Here is a 25,327-nt window from a genome sequence, read left to right on the forward strand (position 1 = left end):
CTACACAAAGACATAGATTTACATTCATAAATATCTTAGGATCAGATTTAAGATAAACATGCAAATATAACAAAACATCATTGATACACAAGCATGTAGGAGAAACTCAAATAGTTTTTATTGATATAACAAGAAGATCCAGGACGACATACAACCAAGTGAGTCCCGATCCAGCATCCACCTCCCAGCAAAGGAATCCCTTCTTCACCTCCAACAAAGCATAAATCACCCAATGCACTAATCTCAATCTCAAAACCAACATCAATTCTCTGCAAAGTACAAAATTCCAGCCTCTGGATCTCTGGGATGAGGGATCCATATATAGATGTATGCAGAGAGGATGAGTCAGCTTATGATTTGACTTGTGGCCTCTCTCTGTCAGTTCTTTCTTCCACTTGGAGACTGAGAGCCTCTTACTCATCCTTGGTCAAACTCAGTGAGGCAAGTGTCATTGAGGAAGATTCTGGAAGCTTCCATGGTCTGTCCACCTCGCGGAATGACACTGCCATTTGTCATTTCCCGCTCAGCGTACCTTGGTAGTGCATTTAGGTGCGTTGCAACACACCTAGCTAGTGTACTGGGGTGCTATGCAACGCAGGTAGCTAGTGGAGCAGCTGAAATGATCCTGATTTGACTGATTCTGAGCAGTTTCTGGTGGAGAACTTCTGGGAGAAGCTGTAATTGGTTGACCTTGTTCCTCTAGGGGTAGGAACAACACTTTTAGGGACTTAGGATCCCTTGGTTTATGGACATTTCATGCTTAGAGCTGTAAGGCACAAAAATGTCTATAACAGTTGCCCCCTAAAGTATGAGGCCGTTTATCGGGTGAAATGCTTTATTAGGAGGATCCGAAGTTCTTTCAATGCTGGGAGGAGACCTGTAATAAGATAAAATACAATACATTATCTTCCTACTGCTTTCATGATCTAGCTGAGGCGGGCATTCCCATGCTCAACTTTATAAATTCATTTTTATGTACATAGGACAGACAATCGTCTGATGGTAGACTGATGATTCTGATGAAGTCATCATCCTTTTGGTAGGATGATTATCTGTGCTGCAATGTTGTACATGTCAATGTATTTATTTTTCCTGAATATATATCGCAGCCCAGATGGATGAAACTAGATCCGGGGTCTTCAATCTCGTCCGATTTTCACTCGAAGTACAAGTCGATCCATGTGAGAAATGTTTTGAAGTCGAACATGGAAAGACATCACTTGATTACCAGTCAATGATGTAAACTGTTAACAAGCGCGAGAGGAATCACCGATAAGGATGATGATCCTCAAGGTACTGCAATACAATTCACGTGGTGTGAATAAAGGACTTGGCGTCGAACACCACGCAAAATCTTTCGGTTGAAGGTCATTGATGTATACCTGTCGCCGGAAGTGAGAAACTTGCCATTGAGGCATGCAAGCTTCAAAGTACTGAATGGGGTGTTCCTAGATCAACTTCTTGGATAATGAGCTGATGTCGACAAGAAGCGATCCGTCAAAGGAGGGCCTTGATGAATCCCACATCAATGACACGGAACGGAGCAAATGATTTTGATGGAGGTGAAAACGATCTGATGATATATAATTCAGGATGGCGGTCCTGAAGGAATGAAGTATAATGTATGGTAGTGGATGGAACACGGGTGACTTCTCTGGATGACTTCTCTTGAACATGTCGGCGAAACTTATGTGATGGATCGGTAGCATTTACCCCAAATGTGGATGGTATGGCGTGACCATGGTGATGTGACCGGTGAATGAAACAACCCAACCCGACTCAGGCACGGAGTGGAAGTGTCATGTTCAAGAGCGACTTGCTACCAATAAAGATTCTTTGAGTTTCTTCCCAATTTTTCCCCAGTCATTGCTGACCAGTACCTCTTTATTTTTGTCAAGCTTGAGGAGGATAACATATGCTTGTTCTATAATTTTCCCTTCGGGCAAACCCATCGCTATGTTTTAACGAGCCTAGCGATAGTGAAACTCGTTCTCGTCTAAAGACAAGTTTGTCGCTATTAATCTTTTTAACGAGTCTAACGATAAAGATAACTCGGTCCTTTTCATTTTTAGAGAGTCTGAAAAGGTACGTAAAGTTAACTCCGGAATTCCTTTTTCGTCATCTAATCCCTTAAGTCCGAAAAAGTATAAAACAATACAAAAGGGATGAATTTTTGATAGTTTTAACGAGCCGAACAACACAAGCGCTCGATCTTTTTGTGCAATAATCCCTCAGGTCCAAAAAGATTAAAATCTAGAGGAGGGATAGAACTCCCGGTCGCTTTAACGAGCTGGAAGGCCAAAACTCGGCAATCTTTTCATATTTTACGAGTCAGATGAAAAGAGCTTAAAGAAGACTCGTCTTTTGAGGAACGAGTGATAAAATGGGTAGAAGCTAATTCCAGGTAAGGGTTGGAATTTTCCAATCACGGCAGTGTCACAAGGATGGCTAGTGAAATCACTCTTCGCAGCTGTTCCTCAAAATGGGTAAACAATCAAATGGAGGTGAATGATCGACCAATGAAAAAGTGGAGGTGACGGTGCAAACACGACCAAGGCTTTAAAGGCTGATAATGCTACATTCACAGTGGTTATTTACCAGAGGATAGTTCATTTTTTAACGAGCTTAAACGCGGATTGAAACACTTGCTCAGTCTTATGTTTATTTTTTAACGAGCTTGAACTATGTGCTAAAACTGCTCGATAATCCAGTCATATGATAAGAATGTCTCATATAAAATGGCAACATTTAGATTTTTGCCCCACATCCTTTCTTTATGCAAGTTAGGAAATGACTAATCCTACGAGTTTAAAGGGTTAGCCTACGGGTTTAAAGGGAGGACCTAAAAATTTTAAAAAAGAAATAGCCGCCCCTTGCTTGCACTCCAAAAGGTTTGCATGCCCCCAGGTATAAAATACGATTTCAAGGTTACCCCTCAATTTGCAGACAAAACATTTGTTCTATCAGGAAAGGCCTACCTCTTTTAGGTTACCAAATATTGTCTCATTCGCGTTACAAATGAAACACTTCCTCGGCGATGTCTACCGCAATAAACAAAGGTGAGCAGAGACGCGCGCCACTCACATAACTTTGACAAGAGAATCTTATTCTAGAATAACCCCTCTTCCACTAACGGACGGGGTAAAGACTAGTCATATTCTCCCACGGAAACCTACCCTATACCCGAAGTTTTCCTGCCAAAGCAGACCAGGACGCATGCCCCCTGGGTTCCAGTCATATCCCTTCGAATTACTCGCGCTCATCGGGAGGACGGACCGTGGGTTGAGACATTTCTTGCATGAAGAGACCATTTAGGGATGGTATATGACTATTTGCGATGCGTGATCCGGGAAATGAAAGCTGGTCCACGAGCTTGACCACTCTTCCTTCGTGCGGAAAACACATTACTCTAAAGAGTGAGGAGACGATGGCTCCCATGTAATAAATATAGTCTCGTCCAAGGAGTAGGTCATAATCCAAGGGTCCTTGAATGACCATTACGTTCATTTGAACTGCCTTCCCTTTCAATGTTATGGGCACATTGGGGAGGATCCGTAAAGGTCGACTGGTTCCTTTATCAAAGCCTATCAGATTTCTCATCTCAGGCAAAAGTGATGGTGAACCAAGCGCTTTCCAAGTAGTAGAGGAAAGGATACTCACAGAAGCCCCCTCATCTATGATGGTACCGGCCATGACTATTCTATATATTTGGATGATAATTCTGAATGGTATGCTTGCTGGTAAACGGGGTCTGCCTAGTTGATTCCAGTCAAAGGAGACAACTAGGTTGCTTGGAGGTGGGACCGAGTAGACGGCCGGGTACGGCTCTGACGAACTTCCTTCCTGCGGTAAAGGAATGGGTAGGTTGCCCCCGTGTTCGTCGGAGTCTGTGTTGATGAAGAGAATTTGGACGGTGTCATCCTTGTTCTCTCCAGTGACTGTGTCACTCGAGGATAAAACCTCTGAAGGCAAGACCGGGTCAACTGCCACCTCGACCTTTTGACTTTCGTCGGGTATGGATTCAGCTGGTTCATCTTCAATGACAGGCGCTTCAGCTGACCACTTGAGCGAGCCAGCTGGATTCTCAACTAACGAAGGACTCGGCAAGAGTTTTTTATATCCAGGAGGAAGTCGTAACGGTGAAACCGGACGATCATCCAAAACTCTTTTAGCTTCGTCTAAGAAGGGACAACGGTGGATGGCGTGATCGCCTTCGCACAGTTTACAGGGAGATCTAGCTCTCCCTTTTTGTCCTGGGACTTAACTTTCGCTAGTTGACGGTGTGCTTTCAACATGGCCATCAGAGGTTGACGACACCGGATTGTGCAAACGGGGAGACCAATCCCTTAGTATCTGAGGGATGCAAGGACAATCTCTGTGAAAGTGGTCTCCCTTGCAAATGACACATGGCGATTTAGGCCTGGTCGGTGCAGTGTGTGGATGTTCGTTAGACGACACTCATTTGCCCCCATTCGCTTTTGGCTCCTTCTTCTTCTTCTCTTTCTTCTTCTTTTCCTTCTTCTCCTTAGGAACTTGACTTTTGGCTTTGCCAGCCCCATCAAGCGAAGAGGAAGGAGGAGAGGAAGAATTAGAGGAAGTAGAAGGTTGGTGGGTAACTCTGGACTGGTCTAACTGCTGATTCGATTGTTCAGGAATAGTGGTGTTCTGAATGACATTGGTTGAGAAGAGCCAGACTGGCAAGCCAATTGTCAGTCCTGGAAGCGACAATGTGGCCATATGGGGTGCACCAACATCTCCCCAAGAGGAGAAGGGACTAGGATTTCCACCAAGGGGAATTCCTTGGTTGGTAGACTCCATTTTCTCAACCTAAGATCAACGTAGGAAAAGGGTATGAATATTCCGTTTAAAATAAATTTTAAGACGCTTGGACACAACTTGTTTTTTCAATTTTAAAGAGTCGAGAAAAAACAAAAGATGACTCTAGTCTCCTTCGATTTTTAATGAGCCTGAAGTGACAAGTGCTCAGATGGACCTTTTCCGTTAAGGAGTCTGAAAAGGAACGAAAGGGACTGTTCTGGAGATCTAGGTAGAGGGTGTGCCAAACCAATCACAAAACTGCAGAATACGTTTTACGGTACGGCAGTCAATCTTCCCGAATGCTGTGTTCGGTGCATTGCGATCAGTAGGGCGGCCGAAACGACTTCCTATGGATAAAAGGTTTTAAGCCTATAGGGGTCTCCCAATATATACTCGATGGTACGTGGGAGCACAAGTCCGTACTGGCACTTATCGTCTCACAGTGGAGGAATCACCCAACCATCAGTGAGGACAACAGTTACCAGGTTTTACGACGCCGGAACACGTCTCTAGCCTAGACCTCTATGTTGTGCGTTAAGTTCCAATGCGTTGTTAGATTCATTCAATTTATTTTAAGTTGATATTTCTTAGAAGTTTGCCTTTTGGGATCACCACGAGATGTAGATGTAATTCCTAAATGCAATCTAAAGATGATAAGCAAGCTTTTATCTCTTTTCAGTAATGAAAATCCTAGCTACAAGGGGAAAAGAAAGACACAATCTTTTCTCAAAGAGCAAAGAGCACACTGTAAATGCACTTTTCCTAAATCAAGCCACACAAACTATCAATATGCAAATGCACATATGCATGTATTTGTTTTCACTTTCTTAATATTGATGCCTAAAAAGAAAGTTGATGTACAAATCTGAATTTTCTTTCAAGCGAAAAACACAAACAAGCTTCTTTTCGAAATCAAAAAGGTAGAGAAGATTACGACACTTTATGATTTTGAAATAAACACTCGTTTCGACACTAGAAAGTGACAAATTCAAACCAAAGGTAAAAGTAAAAGTATAATCAACTGTCAATCAGCAAATAAACTTTCTCCTAAGATCAAAATCGACACTTACGACAGATCTAAATCCAAGGACGACAGTATGACTATTTTACTCTTTCAACGGAAAACTGTAAATGATGTAACAAACACACAAAGAACATCTACAGTCTTTTTGTACAAAGGAGGCGGAATTAAGGCAAAGAAAATGGGTTTTCAGACAGGTACACACACTGATAACAGGCTGCAAAAATCAGAGACAAAACTGGACAAAATGAAGCAAAGAACCTCAGCTGCATAGGGCAAAGGCTGATCAGCGCACCTGTTACATAGAGAAACTGAATTGCAGCGCAGGTAGCCCTCTCAGGACCTGCGTTGAAATGTAGAACCTCTTCACAGAGCCTGCGCTGGGGCAGAAACGAGACTTCTATCCGGGTTCTAGGTCACGGTTTGCATTTTAATCTATGGTTTTTGTCCAAGTAAAAGCAATCAGTAAGGTACAATCAGAGGGATGATTTAAAGGAGGACTAAGAGCTATCACAAAGGGTAATCAGATCATTTTTGAATCAGCTGTTCAAATCATAAAAAAATCCAGTGAGTGGATTGAAGTAGCAGGTGTCTACTTTGCATTTGATAATGGCAAATGCAGTTCGATTGCTACTTCTGTGTTTATGAAACAAACAACAAGAGAAATACAAACAAACTAACTAGACATGATCCCCAGCGGAGTCGCCATTTTGTTGTTGGGAAAAGTGTCTACTCAAAACGCCCCTATCCCACTAAGGTGTGATAGTGCCTTAGCAACAAACAAGGAAAACTACTTTCGTATTCTTCTTTATGAATTGTAAACGAAGAGGAATAGGATGAACCAACCTGTGTCTTTCGCTAGTCCTTTGATCCAATCTCTCTTCTCTTTGATAGCTTCCAGCTACCTGCTCCCTTACTTTCCCAGCTTCACCAAGTTCCTGTAAGATCACAGAAGAGGAAAACTACACAAAGACATAGATTTACATTCATAAATAGCTTAGGATCAGATTTAAGCTAAACATGCAAATATAACAAAACATCATTGATACACAAGCATGTAGGAGAAACTCAAATAGTTTTATTGATATAACAAGAAGATCCAGGAGGACATACAACCAAGTGAGTCCTGATCCAGCATCCACCTCCCAGCAAAGGAATCCCTTCTTCACCTCCAACAAAGCATAAATCACCCAATGCACTAATCTCAATCTCAAAACCAACAACAATTCTCTGCAAAGTACAAAATTCTAGCCTCTGGATCTCTGGGATGAGGGATCCATATATAGATGTATGCAGAGAGGATGAGTTAGCTTATGATTTGACTTTTGGCCTCTCTCTGTCAGTTCTTGCTTCCACTTGGAGACTGAGAGCCTCTTACTCATCCTTGGTCGAACTCAGTAAGGCAAGTGTCATTGAGGAAGATTCTGGAAGCTTCCATGGTCTGTCCACCTCGCGGAATGACACTGCCATTTGTCATTTCCCGCTCAGCGCACCCTGGTAGTGCATTTAGGTGTGTTGCAATGCACCTAGCTAGTGTACTGGGGTGCTATGCAACGCAGGTAGCTAGTGGAGCAGCTGAAATGATCCAGATTTGACTGATTCTGAGCAGTTTCTGGTGGAGAACTTCTGGGAGAAGATGTAATTGGTTGACCTTGTTCCTCTAGGGGTAGGAACAACACTTTTAGGGACTTAGGATCCCTTGGTTTATGGACATTTCATGCTTAGAGCTGTAAGGCACAAAAATGTCTATAACACCTATGGTTTTGTGCATGATTTTCACACATATTTTTTGGACGCGATGGTTTTTCGGTCCATGGTATTGGACACGATGGTTTTCGGTCCATGGTATTGGATGCTTCAGCATGTATAAATATCTATTATAAAATTGAAAGGAATATAATGAAAAATCAAGTTGGTAGTCTCGGTTTTGGGATCCAGGGGAAAATCTCTATGTATATGTGTTTTATGTGTTATGCTCTTGCATTGTTTATTTTCTATGTTTTAGAATTCGTATGTAGGTAATTCCTGTATGGGGTTAAAACCTACAAAGGGTCAATCCCTCTATCTGATACTACAGCTATGCAAGGTTCTCCACTATGTCCAGGTCCCTAAGGACTGCTCTCCCTAGAGCTTCTCCCGCCGGAGCATCCTCCTCTCGTGGGCATGCCACTAGTCGAACTAGTCCAATATCTGCACACACATATGAGTTTGTTTAGTCTTGGTAACATCAAAAACCCAAAAACAATACAAAAACTAAAAAAACAAAGATGTGGTCAAATCATTTTACCTATAGCACTCCACTGCTCACTAACTAGTAATGCCAAATCTAGATCGCCTCGAAAATCCATCCCGATATATGGATACTCTGCAAACACCATCTCCTAGTGGTTGAACCACTCGAAAAAGGAATTTGAGAAGGAGATTTGTGACTGGCCATCATGTCTAGCCATAAGGTCTACCCACCTCTGCATATGTGGTTCCCTCGGTGCAGGCAATCACAGTGAAATGTTTTGAGGTTGCATCAGTGGAATTCTTTCCAAAGCAAAAGCAGTCAATATGGATCCATAACCAAAGTTCTTGGTTCTTCCATTCTTTACTTTGGACAATTGTTATTTTATGACAGGAAGTATTTCCTCACACCAATTGAACACCTTCAGTTCCAGGCATTCCAAGGCATACTGCATGTAGGATTTGTTCGCTAAATGTAAGGTCGTGCTGCCAGCCAATCTAGCAAAGGTAAATAGAATGGTCCTCAAAGGTCGATCAATAACATCCCGGATATTAATCTTACCATCTCTACTGGGTTGAGATCCATCCCTATAGAACTGACAGATGTAATCTTTCACAGATTCACCCCCACAAGCAAATCTTGATAGTGAAAGAGGGGCACCATGCCTCGATAGACCCATCAGAAAATAAATATCCTCGACCGTGAAAGGAATATATTTACCTCTGATCTAGAATACCTGGTCAATAGGATCCCAAGCATGAAGGAGATACTGCAGCAAACTTATCTTTTGTCTCATGCTGGATATGCAGAAAAACTTCAGTAGACCATTGTTCCTTAGAGCATCCACTGTGCCTTGGTCATGTAAAGCAATCATATCCTCCTCTTCATGTTCTCGTTCTTGCCATGTGACGACCATCTTGATCCAACAAATATCTGAAATGCAAACATTAGATGAGTTAGGATCCAATTTTGAGCAAAAACAGGTAAAAAGTTTATGAAAAAACACTGTATAAAGTTGCCTTTCTGCGCCCATCGCACCTTTCCTTTGAGAAAGGTGAGATGCATACTAACTAGCCTATTGGCAGCCTAGTATGCATCACATCTTTCGATGCAAGCTAGGTGTGATGCTTGGGGATCAAAATATTTAAACCCCAGGAGCCCAGAAAAGTGAAAAAAATTGCCCAGAATTGAGAAAAGATGGAATGAAAATGAAGAGCTTAAGGATAACTCCTACCTGGTCCTGACGGCATGGAGAATGGTCCACGGGATCTCCCGAAATCGACTGGTGAAATTTGAGAGGGAAAACCACTTCAGAGCTCCAAAATCCCAAATTTGAAATGAAATGATGAAAATGAAATGTTAAAACTACTTTTTATGTTTACTTTTCATGTACTTCAAAGTGAAATGTTAGTTTTAGTTCATTTTTCGTCCATATATATATTTCTAATCAATTTGATGGAGTTTTGAGTAGGTTGAACAACTAATGAAAGAATATGATGTGCTAAATAGTGAAATGAACATCTTTAACAACCAATCAAACTTTTTGTCTTCTTTTCAAGCTTTGATTCAAAAATGAAAAGAAAACTATAGAGTCCTCTTTAAGCCCTTTTTAGACTCATTAAACATGAAAATATTGGCAAGCGCTTGTCCTTTTCATCTCGTTAAAGCATTGGAAATGTCATCCCTCCCGTATTATTTTATCCTTTTTCGGACCTGAGGGATTACTTTACGAAAAATAACTTATGGAGTTTTCTTTTCATCCCTTCTCAAACTCTCTAAAAATGAAAAGGACCAAGTTATCCTTGTCATTAAACTCATTAAAATAATAGCGAAAAACTTGTCCATCTAGACGATACCGAGTTTCACTGTCGCTAAACTCATTAAAACATTAAATAGCGACAAGTTTGCCCGAAGGGCGAATTATAGAACAAGCATATGTTATCCTCCTCAAGCTTGAAAAAAATAAAGGGTATTGGTTAGCAATGAGTGGGGAAAAAGGGAAGAAGCTTGAAGAATTTATGGTAGTAAGTTGCTCTTGAACATGACACTTTCACTTCATCTCCATGATTGGGTTGGGTTGAGTTGTTCCGTTCACCAATCATCATAACATTGGTCTTTCATACCATCCATATTTTGGGGTTAATGCTACCAATTCATCTCAGTGTCACTGACATGTTCAAGAGAAGTCATTCAGTTGAGAGGGCATCATCTAGTTAATGTCTCATACACTGAAATACCTCCAACCTTCATTTTTCATGACCGCCATTCCTGAACCTTGTGTCGTCAGTTCATTTTCACCTCCAGAAATCATTTGCTTCATTTCTTGTCATAGATGTGGGATACATCAAGACCCTCCTACGATGAGTCACTTCTTGTTGACATTAGCTCATTATCCAAGAAGTTGACTTAGAAACAACCCTTTCAGTGTTTTGAATCTTGCATACATCAATGGCAAGTTTCTCACTTCCGGTGACAAGTTGACATCAATGGCCTTCGACCGAAATATTTTCCGTGGTGTTCGACATCGGATCATGTATCCACACCATGTGAATTGTGTTGTACTACCTTGAGGATCATTATTATTATTAGTGATCCCTCTTGCATCTGTTAACAACTCACATCATTGGCTAGTAATCACGCGATGTCTTTCCATGTTTGACTTCAGAACATCTCTTCACATGGTTTGACTTGTACATCGAGTGAATAGTGAAGGAGTTTGAAGACCCCGGATCTAGTTTCATCCATCCAGGCTCTGATATATTTAGGGATATAAAAACATCGAATTCACAAAGGCTCTACATAAATGGTCATCCTAATCATGGATAATGACTCTATAGTTGTAGAATCACCAGTCTGTATCTCCAAACAACTATATGATCTATGTACATGAAATGAAATTTATAAAGCTGAGCATGGGAATGCCTCCCTCAACTAGATCATGAAAATCATATTATGATCATGTATTGTATTCTAACTTATGCAGGTCACCTTCCAGTTCGAAACTTCGGATCCTCATGATAAAGAATTTCACTCAACATGAATATTTACGGCCTCATGCTTTATGGGGAAACTGTTATAGACATATTTGGGCACATCAACCCCAAAATTATAAGTCAATGAACTAGGGCTCATCAACCCCTAAAATATTTGTTTCATACCCTAAAGGAACTTAGTCATCTGAGTGCATCATTCCCCAAAATCTCCACTTCAGAAATCATCAAGAAAGAGCCTAAATTGGACCATACTGATTGCTCCACTGATAAACTGCGATGCATACTGACTGGTACACTGTCAAGGTGTGCTGCATATTGTCTAGGCCTTCTATAGGGTGCGATGGGTGAGGATAGACCAATTTCTGGGACAGTTTGCTAGTTGGTTGCTCATGGAATCTTCTAGAAACTTCTTGTGTGCCACTTGCCTCTTTCAATTCGCCCAAGGATGACCAAGGGAATTAGGAAACCATCTCCAATTCCCCTCTCTTGTGGAACCAATTGTAGCAAGTGGAATGACACTAATAAAACCCCATGGATGACTCACACCCTTGCAAAACTCTATAAAAGGATCTCACATCCAAGAGATTAGGAGGCTGGACTTTTGTGAATTGCAAGTAAGTGTTGATAGTTTGTAAATGAGGAGAGAGCATTGTATCCTTGTTGGTGTGGTCTTGTTGTTTTATGAGGTGAAGAAGCATTGAAGCTGGGAGGATGGCACTGGATCAAACAACTTGGTTGTAATTCTCCTTTCTATTACTAAAGCTCTTCAATTTTTCTCCCATATGATTGTGCAATTGTGAATGGTATCATTTTGTTCATTATATATCTCATTCTGTAATGTTTATGTTGTAATAGATCACGATGCTTTGATGGTTCTTTGTTGTTGTACTTGTGCAGGTACTCTCCAAGTGTGTTAAGTACAGGGAGGAGTTGTAGGATTTGCCAAAGGAGAGAGATATCAAACAAGGGATTAAGCGGAAGTTCCAGGTTGGTTCCACTATCTTTCTCTTATGTATTATACATAGGAAAAATCATTGAATTGCTTTAAACTGTTGTTTCTAGGGTAGCTGCCAAACCTAGAGGGTTAGTCGTTTGACAAGACACTAATTTTCCCAGAAACACATTCTGTGGAGGTCTGCTACTTGAACTTCCTACTTCTTGCTGATGTTGCTAAAACCTTGGTTTAGTAGTTCCTCTACCTCTTACTGAACTTCTCCCTCTATTCCTCTGACTTTGTTTTCTCAACATCTTCTCTTGCACCTTCAAACCTGCTTGATAGGCATCTTCAATAGTCTTCAGACTCAGCAAACTGATCTTGTCTTGTATGTCACATCATAAGCCATTCATATATCTGGCTACCTTCTCCATATCATCCTCTGCATGTCCTGCTCGAATACTGAATTTATAAAACTGTTTTGTGCATTCTTTAACAAACATTCCTTTTTGCCTTAAATTCTGTAACTATTTGAAAATATTTAAGTGATAATATTTTGGCATAAATTTAGCTTTCATTTTACTCACCATTTTATCCCATTGCTTGATCTTGGACTTCCTTTTTCTCATTTTGGATGTTTGTAGTTCATCCCACCAAATAGCTACATGACCCTTCAATCTCATAACTGTAAACTTCACCTTCTTTCTGTCATCAACCTATTCATAGTCAAAATATTTGTCCAGTGAACTAATCCAATCCATTAGCTCTTCTTCATTGAGACTCCCTTCATACACAGGAATTCCCACCTTTGGTTTTCCACCTACTTTAGCCAACATCTTGATAACTTTGGTAGTTTCATTTTCCTCCTCTTATTCTTCCTCAAAAGATGCTTCTGCAGCACTCTCAACTCCTTCATCAGGTGCTCTACTTTATGCAGTCTCCATTATTTCCATCCTTTTATGCAGACTCCAGCTCTCCTCCAGCATAATTGCATTTGCTTCAGGTCTTCCTCGACCTATGCCAGCTCCTCTTCTTGCGAGCATGTTTACTACAGTCAAACTCAATCTCTGAGCTCTAATACCAAAAATTGGTGCAGATCTCCAATTAAACAACACTGAACAGTAATTGAACAATAGACGATAATTGAACAACGTCGTAATTGAACAACAATCCACAATTGAACAACAGTTGAATTAAACAACACCTCCAAAATTGAACAAAAATCCATAACTGAACATCAATCTAGCGATTGAACAACTCTTCCGGAATTGAATAGCAAGTGTGATTTAACAACACTTCCCTCTATGTCATTGATTGCCTCTCTAGATCTAACGGTCGCCAGTGATATGGCATTGGGGAACTTGCGTGACGTTTACCCAGCTCACAGAGTCAACATGATTTATAAGCCTTGGTCTACAAAAGGTCGGGTCTGGGTTTTTGACTTAAGTCCCAGTTGCTTCAAACCCCGATATCCCTTGGATAATAGCATTCATTCATATCCTATGGCTATTGGCTCTTCATCTAACTCACGGTTTAAACACATGCTTAACCTCGCTATTTACTATGACTTCAGCAGTTGAACTTTCAATCAATGATTAGGATTGAGTACGGGCCTTCAATCACGATCAAACCCTTCCATGCACTCTACCCCCATTATTAACATTAATGACTGCGATCAACCAAAAACACTAAGATTAACAATTAAAACATGAAAATAGGGAAAACACCCAGATGCACTTCAGAACGCAGATTCACAGAGTAAACGACAGTTTCCAACAAGATCAACACATAGATGCACACTAAAACAAATTCATTCAATAAAATAATGGTTACAGAGTCTTGGCCCTCTCGGCTTAGTCACAGTGAATTAACAATCCTTTATTTCAATCTAAAAACCCTAACTATCACTCAACTCTCACCTCTCGCTCAGTCCTCAATCATCTCATCTAAATCTTCTACATTACATTTTCTTCTTTTTATGATTCAAATCTTACTCTAACTGTAAGAAGCTCAGTGTCTATTTTAAACAATCTAACAATCAAATCTCTATTTTCAAGCTCTGTTACACACCTATGCTAAAAAATTATCCTTCAATCTAAAATAAGACAATTTCCTAACTATTACAATAATGTATTACAAATCATTTTCAAGAGATCCAACCCTCTCAACTAAACTGACTTTTGACCACTAAGGTCAATGAAATTCAACTCTTTTAGCCACAACATGTGAATAAAGCTTCACATCACTGGCTAAGTCTAGATGCTCCTGCATCATCAGGCTTCATCATAATCTCCTTGAATCCCACAATTGATTGAGCTTTAGACTTAGGCCTACTAAACTCCTTATTCAGCGCAATCTGAATATTTTCTAATGAAGCCATCGGGTTATCACTACAATACTTAATGTACCATGTCAGTGTGCGTTCTTGTAAAGTAGTGACCAACATTTCTTTATTCATCTGATTATCCATTATACCCTGAGATTCCCATATGGCCTTTGCAACAAACCAAAATTGGTCTGGGTCCTCAGTTCCCAAACCCTTGAAAATGGGAAACTTTACTGCATTTTCCATATCAAACGGTGGCAGAGGTGGTGGAGGTGTGGGCAAAGGTGTATGCTATGGAGGTGGGGTAGGTGGGTAGCGTATTCGCGGGAACCCTCATTTTATTAATTGGGTAACACTCTGTGGTGAAGCATGTGATGTTTCCTCATCGTCACTCAGAGGAGGTTTGATCAGCGAGCTATATTCAGGGCCAGTTCTTCCTCTATCCCTGAAGATATTTCCACTTCACGTAGCTCCAAAGATCAAGGTAACTACATAACCCACTTTTCACACAAGAGAATCTTAATCCAAGTATTTAAATACCCTAAGTACTTACCTTGTAGTCCCTTGAAGAAGCGACGCTCTGCTTCGCTATAACTGGCCGAAGTATCGATCGCGAACTCTATCACAAATCCTCCTATGATACGATCAAGCCAATGATCGAGTGCATGTGCAATCTTATCTTCCAAGGCTTCCAATCTCAGCACTAACTCTAGGGTCCACACTATCAGGCCGTCAAGCCTCCAACTTCCTTGGCTATCTGCCAATTTAGCAATCCACTCATATAATTCAACCAGGAAGGAACATAAGAATATTTTGTGTATCTCTGTGTATAAATATCTATCCAACCACTATTCTTTCATCAATCATAGATTTCTGTTTTCTTGCACCACGAATTCGTGGATATTCCTACCCAGCTAGTCTTCAATTTCCTTCTTAGGTGGATTCCAGTGATGCGACATCACACATCTCTTTATCTAGATTCTATTCTCGGCAATGGAACCATTTTTTGGCTTAGTGGGCCTTGACCCAAGTTCAACGTTAATTTATCTAAACAAATCCCTACATTATTGGCCCTTTCGGCATCAATCTATGAAGCACGGACTAAAGTCTCACTCGAAGCAGTATGGGGGGATGCTGGAACCACGTTTCTACACCCAGAGATGGTAGTGATGTTATTTTGTTCCCTAACTATGCATTTGCACAGATCAATCAGCCTTTTAGGGCTTATCAATATACATTTTTTAATCGGCCTCTAAACCTTCACGAAGGTCTACGACTGTCATTTGCGGATCCTAACCAAGCGAATCAACCACTTACATTCTTCTGCAATTATTCTTACTTCCGTATTTCCTCATATTAGCTAAAGTATCTGATAACTTCAGTATGCATTAATGTGTCCTTCACGTAAAGAGATATTATTATTGGCGTATAGATAACAATGTAAAACATATAGACTCACACATCAATACAACATTAAATCTTGAAACCATTATTCAGCATAACATAACCACATTTATTCATAACATAAGTAAATAGATAAAAAACATAGATAATTCCAGAGTAATCTTCTTTTATTAGTACTTCAGATCTTCTTATAGATGCTAACTACCCTGGGCACTTAGTTGCAGACTTCTACGCTAGGCCTCTACACACACAGTTGCAAAGCCTTCCTTCTATTCTAGGACTCTTCACTCTTACCTCTTACTAACCCCTCAATAACTTAACTGCGTTAGACTCTTCTAAGACTCTCCTTTTTATGCAATTCCATGGTCCATGGACCATGGGTGGATCTTCTAAAGCTGATGCAGCTTACATAAAAGAAGGTTGGAAACCCTTTATGACACTTTACATCTATTCACTCTGTGACCACAAGTTGTGGAGACTTTACACTTTACATACAAAAACTTTGGCTTTCTGCCCCAAAACTTGGGCTTTTAACCCCAAAATCGACCCTAGGGGACCTTGTCGCAAAAAATATATAGATAGTAGTACCCGATACACATTTTCTATGCTCATAAGTAAAATCATAGTGGTTCTTCTTTCTATTAAGACTTATTTTCAGTTACAGTAGTGCAAACCAAAATCTTTCTTGCAAAAATTCAGAACCCCTTCTTCATATTGAAGGGGATTTATAGTTTGAAATCAAAATTCAAATATAGAAAAGCTCCATAACATGTTGGGGTTGTTTAAATAAACCACACTTAAAATAAAATACAAGATAATAATAACATGATGTTATAACAACTTTAATTATGACTGGTAAGAGGATTTCTTTTCCATTTGTTGTCAAAGCTCTCATATGTCTGTCGTCAGCTTCCATTCAGGTGGATGGTGATTATTAATGCGCATCCAAGCATTGAATAACACATTGTTGAGTGTTGTCAAAAGATGTCTCATTGTATTTGCAAGAAACCCCAGAATAAACCACTAACTGTGAGGCTTGAATAGGAAATTCCAATGACATTCCAAGTCAATCTTTGATAGGGCCTTTATTCCCTCAGCCTTTTTCTTTGATGATTCTTGCCAAGTCCGTGTTAGCAATTTTACATCGGGCAAGGTATCTTTAGGGTAGTATGAAATGAGATTAGCTTGTAGTAGGTTGTCATTGATTGATTTAATGGTATTGTTTGATATGTTCTTAGTACTATAAATCATCATCTCTACATATTTGATCCTAATCTCCCGTTCTTGAAAGACAATTTCTTTATGAGATTATTCTATTTTAGGGAGATTGGTCAATTGGCCCTTAGAGTTTTCCTGCCAATCAGTTAAGTTGGAAATCATTTTCTCAACTTCTCTATAATATGTCCTCGGATCGGGCTGTTGATCTACAAGTAAATCACTTGATTGGCATAGGTCTTAGATGATGGCTCACTTTTGACAAAATACAACCTATTGTTGAGCAAGGAGGTCATTTAGCTCTCCTTCTTCCCTCTTGAACTTTGTTATTTCTGGATTTGCCTTTAGTTCCTCAATTATGTGTTGCATCTCTTGTATTTGGGAATCTCGGCTCTTCATGTCAGATTCATATTGAATCTTCAAGTTATCAAAACTAGTTTGTAATTGTGCAAGATGAGCTTGCCATTTCTAAGCGACTCCCTGCTTTTCACTTTCCAAACCCTGTTCAAGTTGCCTTATTTTCTCATCCTTCTCCCTAAGAAGTTGTTGCACCTCTGAGGCTTTATTAATTGTTGCACTGACATAAGCTCCTACATACTATGATAGTCTTCCTAGATCTTCAGCAGGGGTGACTTGGTCATCTTTCCAGAGTACTTGAAAGGAGGCATTTCCAGGGACTAAAGTTTGGCTTTGTTTAGTTCTTCTCCTCTTCCTCTATCTATTGACCACTACCTTATGCTTCAAACTGTAGAATACATCAAGGGAAGGAATCTCCTCTATTTTCACAACGACCTTAGAGGTAAGAAATACTAAGATGATCTCTGAATCATCAGTTTCCATAGGTTCCTTAAAAGACTCAACAATGAATGAGGTCTTCTCTGTGATTTTAGGATTCTCTATGATCTTCATCTGGAATGGAGTTTGCAAATTTTTAGGGTCATATTCTTTGGCAAACTATTCCCAAAATTATCATAGATTCTTATTTGTTAGAACTTCCTCTACTTGTGAAGAAGAAGAAGCCTCTATCTCTTTTGTATGAGCTACATCTGAGAATTGTGATGTTATGAAACCAGCTCAAGAAAAGATAGAAAAGAAAGATCAATGCCTTAGAATTCAGCCTCTTCGAGGGGGAAACCTCCTTTACATTACATAAATGAACAATTCTTGGATGATACAAATGAAAAGACCTCCTTTCTATATATAGGAGTCTAAGGGGTCATAACATAATCAAAGCCGACATAACAATAATAATGTAAGGGCACAATAATAACAATAGTGGGCTTCTATGGGGCACAATAGTAACAATATGGGCACTACATGGGTACATCAATATAATAAGTGGGTTTTACTAATAACAATAAGGGGTTACACTAGTAGTATAGGGGCCTAACATTCCCCTCTCCTTCAAAATGCGTTGTCCTCAACGCTTGAGTAGTTCTTGATGCTTCTGTATAAAATTCTTGTCCTCCCATGTGGAATGTTCAGCGGGTAAGTTCTTCCACTTGATGAGATACTCTGAAATTGATTGATTTTGTAGCTGTCGAGTTCTTGTTTTTGTGACTGCTCCAGGTTCCAATATGATTTTTCCTTCCTCTTCAATTTCTGGCAATATTGTTTGAATTGGGATCTTTGCAACTTTTGAATAAGTGGCCATACTTCTTCATCCTTCTTCCATTCATCCCTTGCTTCATTTATCCAATCTGGTTGGATAATAGAAATAGCATAAAATAATGCTTCCACATCCTTATCTTTGAAGAGTCTTCCCATTCGGTAAGGTCGCCATTTTTTAAGTGCATGTAGCATTGCCAACATTTCCTTCTCATAAATAGCTTGCTTGAGATGTAGCAGTAAAAATACCCAATCACCTCCATCAAAACATTTTTCACTACAGTGTTGATCTACCTGTTGTTTCCTTTGATTTTTCACCGAAGTGGCGTTATCCTTTAAAAGTTGGAGAACTTATTGTTGATGCTCGATGTGATCTTTCACTACTTGAACATTTTTCTTCTTGATATGTCCTTCTATCTCTAGAGTTTGAGGAGTGGTAATTTCTTCCAACCCTTTACAAGATATGGTCGGATTCATTTCTTGATGCTTGATGTGATCTTTCACTTCTTGAACATTTTTCTTCTTGATATGTCCTTCTATCTTGAGAGTTTGAGAAGTGGTAATTCTTGCCAATGCTTTACAAGATATCATCCGATTCATTTCTTCTTTCTCTGGGATGGGATCCTGGCGCATATCTTCTTCTTTTGATGTTTCTTGATCCTTTTCTTCCTCCTCTTCATATTCTATGTAAAATAATTTCTTCTTAGCACATTTATGACCTTTAATGCATTTGCTATCACAATTGTAACAAAGCCCTTTTTCTCTTTTTTCTTCCAATTGTTGTGGTGTAACCCTTGTAGGTTGTGGAAGGCTAGAAGAAACAACACTTCCATCTTTAAAGTTGTGAGGGGTATGCCTCCTGGTTTCCATAATTTTGCTTTCCACTATGTCACAAAGTCCTTTTACTCTTTCCAATTGTTGTGGTGTTGCTCAAAAGAAGGTGTTGCTCTTTGTATCCTCATAATGTGCTATCACTTCCTCCGTGAAAATTGACCATGTAACAAATTTTTTACGAGAACAAAGCCCCTCATACCATAAAAATGGATCTGGTTCTAAATATGAAGATGCAATACATACCTTTTGTAACAGTTTCACCTCATGTAGATCGAAATATTTCTCCATCTGTAGTATCCAATTTACCGGATCCTTGCCATCAAACTTCCTCATCTCGCTTTTTCTTGATTTTAGGAGCTCGATCTTGAAACGACTGTAACTCTGTACTTTAAGATCTTTAAGTTCTGAAATTGTGGCCTATAGTAGCCCTCTATGTCCTCTTTCCAATGCCACTAGTCTGATCCAAATTGGATTCTCCAAGAAAGAGTTATGCACAATCTCCCGCAGTGACTTGATTATAGACTAGTTCAGTAGAGCGAACTTGTATGAAGTGCCATGTGTCCCTGTTTCAACCTTTGACTCTGAAAAATATATACAAGAAAACTATAGTCTGTCCTCTTTCTGTAACTTCTTACAAAATTTCAATCCAATGCTCAGAAAGAAATTTATGACGATTTTCCCCAGGTCACCTGTTTTGAATGTAATTCAGGAGTTTGCAAAAAAACCAACTTCCTCAGCTCTTATCTCCGAAAATATCGGGCGAAAAGCTTTGAAACTCGGACCCACGGTTCAAACCGATTTCTTCTCAAATGGGTTTTTTTTACGACTTCTGAAACGTCACAGAAAAAAAGTTATAGCGAAAATGCCACGATGACCTGTTTGGAGCAGCAAAACCCTAGAATCCAAAGCTCTGATACCAAATGTTATGAAACCAGCTCAAGAAAAGATAGAAAACAAAGATCAACGCCTTAGAATTCAGCCTCTTCGAGGGGGAAACCTCCTTTAAATTACATAAATGAACAATTCTTGGATGATACAAATGAAAAGACCTCATTTCTATATATAGGAGTCTAAGGGGTCATAACATAATCAGAGCCGACATAACAATAATAATGTAAGGGAACAATAATAACAATAGTGGGCTTCTATGGGGCACAATAGTAATAATATGGGCACTACATGGGTACATCAATATAATAAGTGGGTTTTACTAATAACAATAAGGGGTTACACTAGTAGTATAGGGGCCTAACATGTGATGTTCTCATTCCTTTGTCCTTCTTTGTGCTCTACTGATTAAGTTTCAACAAATTTGTGGGCAAGTGGGAAATCCTTTTAGTCTTGTATTGATTGAACTGGACCAATTTTTTAGGACTGAAATGTGGTCTCACCTTTCTCTCAAACTTTTCATAGTCGAAGGTTGACTCAAACATATCATAAAACTTATTAGGCTCATTTGTGAATTTATTGAGCTTTGTCTGAGTTGTAACATTCTTGGCAGTATCATTAGGGTTAGACAACCGATTTAGAATGGTTGGAAAGTTCATAAGTTGGATTTCCTCAATTTCCTTAGTAGCATGCTTGAAATTCTCAAGGGAATAGACACCACAACAAAAGGGAAAGACAGGCCACACTATTATCTTTCATGACCTTAGATAGGCCATTTCCCATAGTTTGATAGGCTATTTCCCGAGCTAGGAGCTTGTTGAGAATATATAGGGGCAACACATGTGGGTGTGCAAGGCTACAAAAAACCTAAAAATATGTAAAGGACTCTTATAAAAACCATATTCCAATTGATAATAGGTCATTATTGGCTTCAAGCACGATTCTAGGGAATTTCTCATTAAAAACAACTTGGTGGATTGGAAGCACAATGCCATGGAATTTGTTGTAGAAATGGGGCTAATATGTTGACTCCCAGAGAATACTATGATATATTTGGATAGCCATAGGGTCCTATATGGTCCATTTCCATCCCATGGGTGGGAAATTAGAAATGAAGAAAATAGAATCCATTACGTAGGCACTCACATAAAATGGGGGAACAATATTCTCAGAAAAAATGAATTTCTTCCTATAAACTAGGATTTGGACACTTAAATTATTAGACAAAATAGTCCCCAGTCCACAATGTAGCTATCAAAGGCTGTATCAATCAGGGGTACCCATTGGTCTGAAAAATTTTGGGTATTATCATAACCAAATAATCTACATATCATGGCGGAACCATAACAATAGGGTCCAAAAAGAGAAGCTATAGAGTACATACCATTGTCCTCTCACTTGTGCTTGCTAACATCTCTTCTCCATCCTTCGATAACCTTAGATTCATCTTGATCTTACTTCATGAATTTCTCAATCAAGTCCTTATCATATTTATTTTGAGGTGATAGTAGCTAGTACATTTAAGACAAATCTTTGTTGGTGAAAAAGTTGATGACCATGTTCCTCTTGTTCACAAAGTTTCTGTTTGTAATGTTCAGATGGTCAATGACCCATATGATCATATCTGTGCAAGGCAAGATGTTCAACCAAGCAACAATTATGTGGAGGAACGAATTAGCCAGATCACTATATGTAGTATCGGAAACCGAGAGTGAATCTTCAGTTGTGGCTACTCTTTCTGTGACCCTCGGCTCTTCATCTTCGAATAGTTGATACATGCCCTCCCAAGTAGAGGTTTTGACATCTGGGGTGCATGTTGTATCGGAAAATAGTGCAGGAAATTTTGCAGCCTTTGGGGGAGGAGCGGTTTGTTGTTGTTAAACAATAGGTTTCCTTCTAGGTTTGGTCGAATGAGACATTTCTGTTGAATTATGTTTATTGGGACTGGCCTGCTAAGAGAAACACAAGAGTGAGAAGAAACTAACACTCAGAGTGAATAACTTAGAGCAAATAATTGATTACACATGAATCCAAGACTTTTATGAGCGAAATATTAGGAAATTGTTAGCAATAATGAGGATGTTTATTATATCGAAAACCATAAATTCACCACATTTGGCCATTTATTGATAAAACGTGAATTCACATGGGCTACATTACATGTCAGCATATTGAAGAATTTTATCGGTGAAATTTCATTGCTAAATCGTTAAAATATGCAATATTGTTTACCTTTGATAAGCTTATAGCACATAGAAGCTTAAAGTTACAGGAAAGAATAATTATCAGAGGTTCTGCATCAAAATTTTCATACTGGGGAGTTGAAAGGATAACTTCTGATTATAAAATCCCGATATGACAATTGTGAAATGAGAGGCAGGTAGTATATTAGAGATTAGATATTGGATATGAGCACTATCGTATTGGTGGGTTTGCATATAGGAGAATGTAGGGGGAAGGGATATCAAAGATCATAGGGTCGGAGGATCGGACATGGACATCAAAATGAAAATATTGATATGGAAGCCTCGATATGCTACGTGGCAGTATTGCGGGGTCGGACCTTTATTATTATAACATAAAAAATGCACTTTTATTATTTTAAGGCTTAGACCTTAGAAAAATCGATCGAGGAATGTTTTAATCAAAGTTTTTCTTAAGGGGACATGTTGGAAAGCTCTAATAAAATGCTTTCGAAGAGAGTTTAAAGTAAAAGCCAATGTTTAAAGGCTTAAGCTCTGATATTTCAGTTCTAATAAGGGAAATCTCCAGATTCTATCAATCTTTTGAAATAATAAAGCTAAGATTACATTGTTTTATTGGAATTTTTTTGGTTTTATCCTAAATTTTAAAAGTGTCCCCATTATTTATTAGTTCTACTATTAATTATAATGGGAGGTTGTTGAGTAGTACAACAATTGGCAACATATTAGGCGAAATAGTTATCTCTGTTAAAAATAAATGAAGCTTTAATTAATTAAACAAGAAGACTTAGAAAGATAAAAATTATTGAAGTTTAGTTTGATAAAAGTTACTCTGGATAAAAGAACTCATCATTTTCTAAATTATCTCATAACCTATTTATTGATGAAAACCTTTGTTTTCCTTTTTTTTGTTTAATCAGTGATAAAGATAAAGTTAAAAACTACAAATGTTTAGCTTTTAAGATATACCTATTTGTCACTAGTAGAGCCACTGCTACCAGAAGGCGTCCATAACCTTGACAGGGTTACCATTTAACCACAGATACACCAGTATCCCATCCACTTATAGTAAAATTCTTAGGTGTTTTTAATATTTTCTTTTTAAATTTTTGTTTTAAAGTTTTCCTGAAAGCCATTGTCCTGGTTTGGTGACCAGATTATGACAATGTCATTCACGGGTTATAATGACACTGAACAAGTCGGCTCATGATGAGACCTCTTGTCTTATGGTTATATAATTGTAAGCAATTATCCTAGTTTGGTGTCTAGTTTGATAATGTCAGTATCATTGGTTTCCCATGATCACGGTAAGTTGGCTCATAATGAGACCTCCTATATTTCAAGTTTTATATATTTTTGAATTACACTCTAAAAAAAATTTAACCCAGTGGATGGGGAGGCATATTACCTCCTTAAGAGTAATGGATGAAAATTGAAGTCAAAAGATTTTGAAACTTCATAATAGCCTTTACTTTTCTAAAGAAAACCTTTTGCATGATCAATTAAGGCATAACTAGATTTTATAAAGTTTTCAAGCTATAAAACATTCACAATTTAATGGATATAAAGATTTTAGAGTTTTGTTATAATTGCAAAACTAAACCTCAATGTTATGATTTTCTTTCTAAAAACCTCTCACTTAATCAGTCAAATCTCATTTTAATGATGAGAGACCCCACTATGAAGACAAAAGTGTATTACCTAACAATGCTAGGGCTAAGACACCGATATATACATGTTATTATTTACATATTTACAAAAGGATAGTTATCCTTAATAAAAATATTCTTAAAAACTAGCCCATTAATAGGAAGAGCATAATCTTTCCTAGTAGATCATGTAGAGTAAAATTTGATGGGCCTATCTTTTGAACAATCTGAAATGGGCCTAGCCATAGTCTTTGGAACTTTGAATTTTTTCCTTTCTACTCATGGGCTTTGTCCCATTTCAGAACTAGATCACCAATTTCAATGATTATATTTTGAACTGAACTTGCATCAAATGCAAGCTTAACCAATTTTTGGTGATGGGCATAGAATTTTCTAGCTTTATCTCTTTCTTCCTCAAGTTTAAGGATTTGAGACATTCTTCTTTGAAGAGAAGAGGAAAGGTTTTGTTTAATGGACTGCACTAGGGCTAGTGATGGTATAACTAGATTAGGTGGTAAATTAGCTTCTTTACCATATACTAATTGAAAAGGAGAAGACCCTATAGAGGCTGTTAGGGTCCTATAATTTTTATAGGATTGTTTGATTATAGCAGATCATTATTATGTTTGAAATATTGTAAATAATATTCCATGTTGTAAATTATTTCCAAAAAAATTCAAAACCTTAAGAAAAATAAAAAAATATACTTGCAAGTCAAAATGCAGCATTAGAGGATAATTAAGTATGTTTATATTAAATTAATCACATATTTTAAATGTGATTAAATAAATTATAATAAGGCCTTGGTACTAGAGCTTTGATTATATTGTAAAAAGGTATGTGAAATATCATGTGGGACCGCTGGCATTAAACTTCGCACTTCTTCCCATGCCCGATCATGATCTTGTTTTGACCTAGGGGCTCTTAAGCCTTTTCAGACCACCCCCCGCCCCAGCTATGATTTTCTTTAATGGCGAGGGGGGGGGGTATGAAACGTGGTTTCCCCTCCATTGCATGTCTTTCCCTCATGATGTTGTACCCCTCCCCCCCTCCAATACCACAAACAACCTTGAACCCCCTCTGAAATATTTTTCCTCTATCTCACCACAACCTACCTTCCCACTAACATCACCCCCCACTTCCACTCAATTGCCATTTCCCTACCTCCAAGTCATTTCTACACATCACCCTTGTGGACCCCAC

This window comes from Pinus tabuliformis, chromosome J (assembly GCF_031772625.1).
Source record: "Pinus tabuliformis cultivar Carrire ecotype Pingquan chromosome J, CPIR1, whole genome shotgun sequence".
NCBI lineage: Eukaryota > Viridiplantae > Streptophyta > Pinopsida > Pinales > Pinaceae > Pinus > Pinus tabuliformis.